General features: G+C 43.2%; 1 pseudogene; it reads left to right on the top strand.

The window, feature by feature from the left end:
* Nucleotides 1-1,549: 1,549 nt before the first annotated feature.
* On the top strand, nt 1,550-8,515 carry LOC138643416 (elongation factor Ts, mitochondrial-like; annotated as a pseudogene).
* The last annotated feature ends 678 nt before the right edge of the window (nt 8,516-9,193 follow it).

The raw sequence follows: 9,193 nt of genomic DNA, 5'->3' as shown, positions 1-9,193 counted from the left end.
TTGCTGTTTCCAATCATAATCATTCTCATTTAAACAAAAAAGCTCTATTTTAGTCTCATCTGTTCACAAAATAATGTCCCAATAGTTTGTGGCTTGTCCAGATGATCTTTGGCAAACTGTACACAGTCAGCAATGTTCTTATTGTAGAGCAGTGGCTCATGGACAGCATGTCAATTGAATGAACATTTGCATTAGCTAATGTCAGATAGGCCTTTAGTTGTTTAGAGGTTACCTTGGGTTCCTTTGTGACTTCAAGGACTGTTATACGCCTTGATCTTGGAGTCATCTTTTGATAGATCACTGTTCTTCAATTAAAACAGGTCACCCACTTACACATGATTGTCCTCCCATTGATTGAAAACACCAGACTCTTAATTTTAATTCAACTCATCTGCTAGTGCTAATCCAAAATATTGACATACTTTTGTCACTCACAGTCATGTGACATTTGATCATTTTTCTCCTGACAAAGTCTAAAGTTTTTGTTTGATTCATTTTGTTTGTGTTTCTATCTACTCTTAGGACTTGCGTGTGAAAACATGGTGTAGTTTTAGATCGGCCCTGCGCTTAGTAACCCGATGTTTACCCTGGTTACCAGGGGACTTCGGCATCGTTGGTCGCTGGAGAGCTGTCTGTGTGACAGCTCTCCAGCGACCACACAGCGACGCTGCAGCGATCGGGATCGTAGTCTAGATCGCTGCAGCGTCGCTTAATGTGACGGTACCTTTAAGGTGTATTTATACTTCATGATTATCGGGAACAAGCTACTGAGAACCCAACAAACAAAGAGCTTGCATGTCGGGTCAAATGATATTTTGGCCCGACAGATTACTGTTCTCGGCAGCACGTTATCCTGTGTAAACATGATCACTGTTGCCAAGAACAATGGCAGCTTATGTACACTAAACTATTATATTACTGATCATTCAGTGCACATCTGAAGTGCAGTTGTCCTGTCTAAAGAAGGCAATGTAAACTAAGGCTGTCTATACAATTAGATCCCTGTTGCTGGAACTATCATCCAGGTGACAGTTATCTCTCCTGATTCCCGCACACACAGCAATGCTCTGGTCTGCATTATCTGAGAGAGTCTCAGGCTGTGTGCACACGTTCAGGATTTTTCGCTTTTTTTGCTATAAAAACGTGATAAAACTGCGAAAAAATGCATACATTAAGCATCCTATTATTAGAATGCAATCCACAATTTTTGTGCACATGTTGCGTTTTTTTCCATGGCAGAATCGCATTCCGGAAAAAAAACCACTGCATGTTCATTCTTTGTGCGGAATTGCGGGGATTCCGCACACATAGGAATGCATTGATCCACTTACCTTTCTCATGTGGCTATGCCCACCATGCGGGAAGTAAGCGGATCATGTGCGGTTGGTACCCAGTGTGGAGGAGAGAAGACTCTCCTCCAGGCCCTGGGAACCATATACCTGTAAAAAAAAGAATTAAAATAAAAAATCGTGATATTCTCACCTTCCGGCGTCCCTCGCAGCGTTCCTGCTCCTCGCGATGCTTCTGTTCCCAGTGATGCCTCGCGGCAATGACCTGTGATGACGTAGCGGTCTTTCGTGATGCTGAGTCATTTGGGGTCATTGCTGCGAGGCATTATTGGGAACGGGAGCATCGCGAGGAGCGGGAAGGCTACTGTGGACGCCGGAAGGTGGGAATATCATGATTTTTTATTTTTTTTAATTATTTTTAACATTAGATTTTTTTACTATTGAGGCTGCATAGACAGCATCAATAGTAAAAAGTTGGTCACACTTGTCAAACACTATGTTTGACAGTTGTGACCAACCTGTCAATCAATTTTCCAAGCGATGATACAGATCGCTTGGAAAACGCTAGCATTCTGCAAGCTAATTACACTTGGAAAACACTAGTGTTTTGCGGGAAAACACATTCCAATTCTGCATGCATTTTACCAGCAGCACAGTTGCAGAATTGCCGCGGAAATTTCCGTGGCAATTCCGGACATGTGCACATAGCCTCAGGCAGAATCATCTGGCAGCGGCTTATCTTCCAGATGAATAATAAGATCAGGCGACTGAAATCCAACTGACCGATCCTCCTTACTCCTGAAATAATCTGTCATGGAGAACTCCACAAACAGACCCCACATACTCATCAGAGGATTGTCCATTCCAGGCCAAATTGGTGGTTTTGGATGATTTTTATCCATTTATTAATAATGCTTGCTTGAATAGTTAAGAATATGCACAGCACTTCACAGACATCATCATCACTGTCCTTATTGGGGGTCACAAACTACATTCCCCAGTGCCCAGAGGAAACCTACATTCCCCAGTGCCCAGAGGAAACCAACGTTGAACGGTGAAAACATACAAACTCATTGCAGATATCGTCCTAGCTGTTTTTTGAACGTAAACCCCCCGTGATGCAAGACCACTGAGTCACTATACTGCTTTATTGTTTATGGGGGTCTTAACAACCCAATCCTAGTTTTCCCTGGTCTTCCATCCGTAAACAGTCGTGAAGTTCACAAGTACATAAGATTTCCAGGAGTTCTGCATGATCTCCTCGTGTTTGAGTGAGTTTCCTCTAGATTCTCCAGTTTCTTCCCACACTCCAAGACATACTGATAGGGAATTTAGATTGTGGGTCCCAATGGGGACAGTGCCAATTATTTCTGTAAAGTGCTGCGGAATATCATAGATAATTGTATAAAATGAAGAAGAAATATGCAGAATATGTTAAATAATTGTATAAAAGTATGAAATCTATCTATATAATCGTCTAAGGGTCACTTCCGTCTGTATGTCTGTCACAGAAATCCCACGTCGCTGATTGGTGGCAGCCAGCCGGCCGCCACCAATCAGCAACGGGCACAGTCCGACCGCGAATTCGCCCTTCCGTACTCCCCTCCAGACAGTGCCCCCTCCCTACTGCCCTCCAGTCAGTGCCCCCATAGCGGTTTAGCAGTCCGTTAAATGGACTGCATTAGACCGTGGCATAACGCGGTGTAACGCAGTCCGTTAACGCTGCTACTAACCCTGTGTTAGGGGTTGAGTTCCCGCCTCTGCACAGGGGGAATCTCGAGCCATCTCCGCTGCGGTCTCCGATTCTTCTCCTGCCGCAGTGGAGTCTGTTCAGTAGAGGCGTCGGTCCCAGCGTCTCGCTCAGTCTGACACTGTGCAAAGGGTTACTGTTGCCTTTCCAGCTTCTGCCATTGTAGCCAGTACTGGTCAGTGGCGAGCAGACATCTTTGGGACTAAGTCCTACTTTTCCCCTTCTGAGCATGCCCAGGGTAAGATCTCTCATTGGAGATCAAGGGTCACACGCTCAGGTACTGCAGCAACTCCCATTGGTCCACAGAAAGGTCCTGAAGTTGCTCAAGTTCTGTGGGAGCCTCTCATTGGTCCTTCTGGGAAAGTCCTGTAGTTGCTGCAGCTATAAAAGGTTCGCATGACCGCACGGCCATGCGCTAGTATTAATCCTTGTTATGTGCTTTGCGCCAGTGTGGTCATGTATGCCTGTGGTCAGGGTCGGCTGTAAAAGCCATTAGAATACCGGCACCTCCGGTCAGGAGTTTGGTTGCATGTATTCAGGGCCGGCTGAAATAAGCCACTAGAATACCGGCTCCTCCGGTGAGGAAATGGTTGTGTGCTTTCCTGACTGCATGACCACTGACTGCTATCTGCTCAGCAATTATCTGTGTGCTCCTGTGAGCTTAGCAGGACACAGTTCTTTTCTATATCAGCGACTCTGTGAGGTAACAGATTTCGTGTATAGCAGCAGGTTCCTCCTGCACGGTGGACCCCGGGCTGCGAACGCACCAATAACTTCATCTATTTACTCGGTACGTTCCGCTAGCCTTGACACCCTGTGTGACCAACTTTTTGCATAGGCAGCATCAATAGTAAAAAGATCTAATGTTAGAAATAATAAAAAAAATAAAAAATCGTTATATGCTCACCTTCCGGTGCCTTTCCCGCTCCTCGCGACGCTCCGGTCCCAAGAATGCATTGCGGCAATGCCTGGAGATGACGTAGCGGTCTCGCAAGACCGCCACATCATCACGTGTTATTGCCGCAATGCATTGTTGGGACCAGAGCGTCGCGAGGAGCATCGCTAAATGCCTGGGCTGGATCCGGGGGCTGCCGGAAGGTGAGTATATAACTATTTTTTATTTTTATTATTTTTTTAACAGGGATATGGTGCCCACATTGCTATATACTACGTGGGCTGTGTTATATATTGCGTGGCCTGTGTTATATACTACGTTTCTGTGCTATATACTACGTGGGCTGTGTTATATACTACGTGGCTGTTCAATATACTACGTGGCTGGGCAATATACTACGTGGTTGTGTTATATACTACGTGGGCTGTGTTAGATACAACGTGGGCTGTGTTATATACTGCATGGACTGTGTTATATACTGCGTGACCTGTGTTATATACTACATCTCTGTGCTATATACTACGTGGGCTGTGGTATATACTACGTGGCTGTGCAATATACTTCGTGGCTGGGCAATATACTATGTGGGCTGTGTTATATACTACGTGGGCTGTGTTATATACTACGTGGGCTGTATTATATACTGCGTGGGCTGTGTTATATACTGCGTGGGCTGTGCTATATACTACTATACATATTATAGAATACCCGATGCGTTAGAATCGGGCCACCATATAGTAAGTAATATAACAGTGCATAGTACAGCTCTGTTATTTCCTTGTATTTACATGTTTACCAATGTCTCATAATACACTTTGATAAAGATGCCTTAAAAAGTTATTATGAACTGCTATAATTAATTGCCTGCCAATATATACTGCTTGGTAGGCAAAGAACTGTCTGCCCAAGTCCATTAAAGGCCGGATATCAGAGGATAAATCTTGCCCTTTATGTCCTCTTTTTTTTTTTTTTAAGGCATTGGTACAAATTTTCAAGATAGACAATGTCAGATCCACTCCTGACCTGTTGGTTAATTGACTCATAAAGATGAATGAAATTATCTAAACTTTCATGGTCAAATTAATACATCATCATATATGTGTCAGATCATTAATTGCCCTGCTCCAGTTTTTCTCTAAAGAAAAACCTCAGAGATATAGTTGATATCACTTAGTTTCTTTCGTGAGAGCTCTTCTTGCACTGAGCTTTCTAAACAGGGACATCAATTATACAAATTAGCTAAAAAAAAAAGCCCACTAATTCCATGAGCAGGATATAATTTTAACTCTTCTAAATGTGCTGAATATAGAAATATATTTTCTTGGATCCCCGGCTGAGAACCTTATCTTCCTGTGTGTATTGTGCTATCTGCCTTGTGTGCCTGTATCTAATGCTTGTTTATTTCTGTTTGTGGTTTTAGAGTGTTTCCTGTCTGTGTTTAGATCATGATACTGAATCTGCTTCCTCCTCTCTCTTCCATCCCCTTGTGCAGAGCCACAATCTCCTACATTTCAGTCCTGCAGATGGGAATCCTCACTGTACAAAGGATTGTCACTTTCAAACTTTAAGAATATATTAAAGCATACTTGTCAACATCATCAGGTAGAGTCCAAGATGTCATGTATGAGCCATATGCTTCGTCCATTTATGCTCCAACCTAAAGCATGTCAATCACAAGTAGATCATATGATCCCCATCACCATTGCCCAGAATGAATACAGACCCCAAACAGGACCACCTTGCCTAAATAAATATAGACCCTAAACCAGACCCATTTAACAAAAAGAGACTACAAACCTCAAGATAAAATGAAAAAAAAAAACAGATCCAAGATCTGACCACAAAGTAAATATAGACCCCAGACCAGACCCCCTGAGTGGTGGTAACTCTAGAAGTACAGAGGAGAGCAGAAAAAAAGGAGAGTACTTAATTAGGATGCAGGGCACCTATGAGACTTGTCTGCTCTTCCAAAAGTTTAGAAGGTCTTCCATTTTTGCTGGAGCCTCCCAATATTTGGACAGTGACCGAATCTTCGTGATTTCAGGTGTCACAGTGATACCGCGACAGAGTGGGGTCAGACAATCACAGTGGCTGGTGACACATACACCTGCAACAGTTAGAATGGCTTCACCGTCCTATTAGCAGTTCTGACTTTCTTTGATCAGGTGCTACAAGGGTTAAACTGCTAAGTTGGACTCCTGGAGTTCTCTGTCTTGGGTTGTATCAGCTGTTCTGAGTTTGTTACTCCCAGCAGGTATAAGAACCCTCCTCCTTGCTTCTGGCCTTGCCAGCGATAGTTACCACTACTTAGTTGGAGTTGAAGAAGAGAGTTCAGTGTTTGGAGTAGGCAGTTAGGCTACGTTCACATTTGCGTTGTTGGGTGCAGCGTCGGCGACGTGACGCAACCAACAAGGCATGTACACAACGCAGTGTTTTGCGACGCATGCGTTGTCATAAGATCCTACAGATCAAGAATTTCGGCGCAGGGAAAACGCTACAAGTAGTGTCCTCTGCGCCCTGTCTTGTGCATCTATATGACGCATGCATCGTAAAACGCAGTACAACGCATACCGGCGCATGTCCATGTGCCCCCCATGTTAAAGATAGGGGCGCATGACGCATGCGTCGGTATGTGTCGCCGACGCTGCGCCCAACAACGCAAATGTGAACGTAGCCTTAAAGAGTTTTTTCAGAAGATTACTGTGTGGAGCTGGTTTGCATGTTTATCCTTATCCTCTCCCATTAGGTTTCTTCCTTCCTATTCCTCCCATTTCCCACTCTGTTGTTTTGTGAGTGTATTTGTTTGATTGTTATTTTTTTTATTTTATCACTGTCTGTTTACCCCTGTCTGTCTGGTTAGTTTTTGCGTATAAACTTCAGCCCCAAACCTCCCTGGGTGGGCGAAGAAACAGATAAGGGTAAGATAGGAGCATAGCATGGTACGCGGCCCTGGCATCTCCACCATCTGGGCACAATCTTTGAAACCTTTTTTTGTTGTTGTTAGGGAGTTATAAGGGTTAAGGGTATGTGCACATGTCAGGATTTCTTGCAGAAATTTTCCTGACAAAAATCGGACATTTCTGCCAGAAATCCGCATGCGTTTTTACCGCGATTTACCACGTTTTCGCGCGTTTTTGGTGCGTTTTTGGTGTGTTTTTTATGCGTTTTTTCCCAAATGCAGAAAATGCGGAAAAAAACACATAATGTGCACAAAACATGCAGAATGCATTCTAAATGATAGAATGTATAGAATGATAGAATCGCATAATGTATGCGATTTTAATGAGTTTTTATAGCGTTTTTACCGTGAAAAAAACGTGAAAAAAACTGAACGTGTGCACATAGCCTAAAAGTTGAACAGTGATTTCTTATTTTTCCAACAAAATTTACAAAGCCATATTAAGGGACCACTTCACATTTGAAGTGACTTTGAGGGGTCTATATGACAAAAAATAACCAATAGTGACACCATTCTAAAAACTTCATCCCTCAAGGTATTCAAAATCACATTCAAGAAGTTTATTAACCCTTCAGGTGCTTCACAGAAATTAATGTGGAAGGAAAAAATGAACATTTTACTTTTTTTTCACAAAACTTTTACTTCAGACACCAATTTTTATTTTATTTTCGCAAGGATAACAGGAACAAATGTACCATAAAATTTTCTGTGCAATTTCTCCGGAGTACGCCAATACCACATATGTTTGGGAAAACTACTGTTTTGGTGCACAGCAGAGCTCGGATGGGAAGGAGTGCGATTTGCTGGAATAATTAGGGGACGTCATGTCGAGTTTGGAGAGCCCTTCATGTGCTTAAACAGTGGAAACCCTTCCTCTGCAATGCCCAGTGATGTCACTGTCACTATTGACATGAGCGTCACAGGGGTTAAACACCCAGCACCCATGGTGGGCATTGCTGCAGGGTGTCATTCATCCTGGAGAAGTACAGCTGGGCTGTCAGGTTTCCTGCTCTCCAAGCTCTCCTCATAGCAGCAGTCTGATCTATTCCACTCCAGTTGCCGGTTTCTAGCAGGTGACATGGAGCTTTTTGTGAAACTCAGAAAGAAAACCAGATACTAGATCATAAATTGTAAGAAAGCGCTAGAAAAGTTCAACAATGATGCAAAACAGGCAGAGACATGGCTACATCAGCAAGCACAAAAGGAAGGGTGAAATAAAGCCACCAAGTTACAAAGAAGAAAGACTGCAGAGGGTCTTGTGGGTCTCCAGGAAGACAATAAGGCGGTGATGGTGGAGGTGAATTTTGGAGACCGACTGTGAAATGTGAAGTATAAGCAGCTAGATCAGCAGGCAGCACTTTGTGTTCTGAGACATTGTCAGAGTGGGGAGCAACACCAGGCTTCTTATTCAAAGGGTTTCCTGCCTCGGGATCTTGCACATGAAGACAGATGAATATTTTCTTAAAGATGTTCTCGCAATAACAATTGGAAAACTTGGAGAAAACCTGCTACTGAGAAGGGCTGCATGGGCCATGGTCTCTCCTGACATGTTTATTGGCTGGAACATGCACAGCGCTTTACAGGCTGACCTACCGTCTTTGAAAAACAACTCTCATATATAGCGGACACCCGCATTTGATTGCGGTGGCGCTCAGTGTGAGCCCACGCGATCCTGTCATTGTTTGCAGGAACGCAGGTCCAGTGGCGCAGCATATATACAACACATGAAGACACAAAAGAGAATAGTAAAACCAAAAACACTCAGTTTGAAAAAATGTTGCAGTAATCCGCAAGTGCTAGTAAAAGATGTAAAAAACAGGGTATTTGGTTGATACGTTTTTTGCAAAAAATGTATACTAAGCTGCTCTACCAATCTTCACGGTATACCCTTATCAGAGCAGTCCTAACTAATGTATGCAATCCCTATCTGATGTATTTAAAAACCTGATCATCTGTATATAACCTGTGTGAACAGGGTTCAGAGAGGAAAAATCCATGTGTGCATACAGGGTAGAACAGCTTTTGTGCAGATAGCCCAAGAGGATATATACAACACATGTCTGGAAAACGTTTTAAACAAAATTTACAAAGCCACAATTTTAGCGATCACATCAAACTTGAAGTGATTTTGGGGGTCTATATGACAGAAAATATCATTTTTTTTGCTCCCCTTCTTCCCAGAGCCATATCTTTTTTTTGTCAAAATGGCCATGTGAGGGCTTTTTTTTTTGGGGGGGGGGGGGAGGGGGGATGAGTTGTACTTTTGAACGGCACCATTGGTTTTACCATATTGTGTACTG

This window comes from Ranitomeya imitator, chromosome 6, assembly GCF_032444005.1.
Source record: "Ranitomeya imitator isolate aRanImi1 chromosome 6, aRanImi1.pri, whole genome shotgun sequence".
Taxonomy (NCBI): domain Eukaryota; kingdom Metazoa; phylum Chordata; class Amphibia; order Anura; family Dendrobatidae; genus Ranitomeya; species Ranitomeya imitator.
Note: the sequence above shows the minus strand (reverse complement) of the source record. Positions and strands in the feature narration are given on the sequence as shown.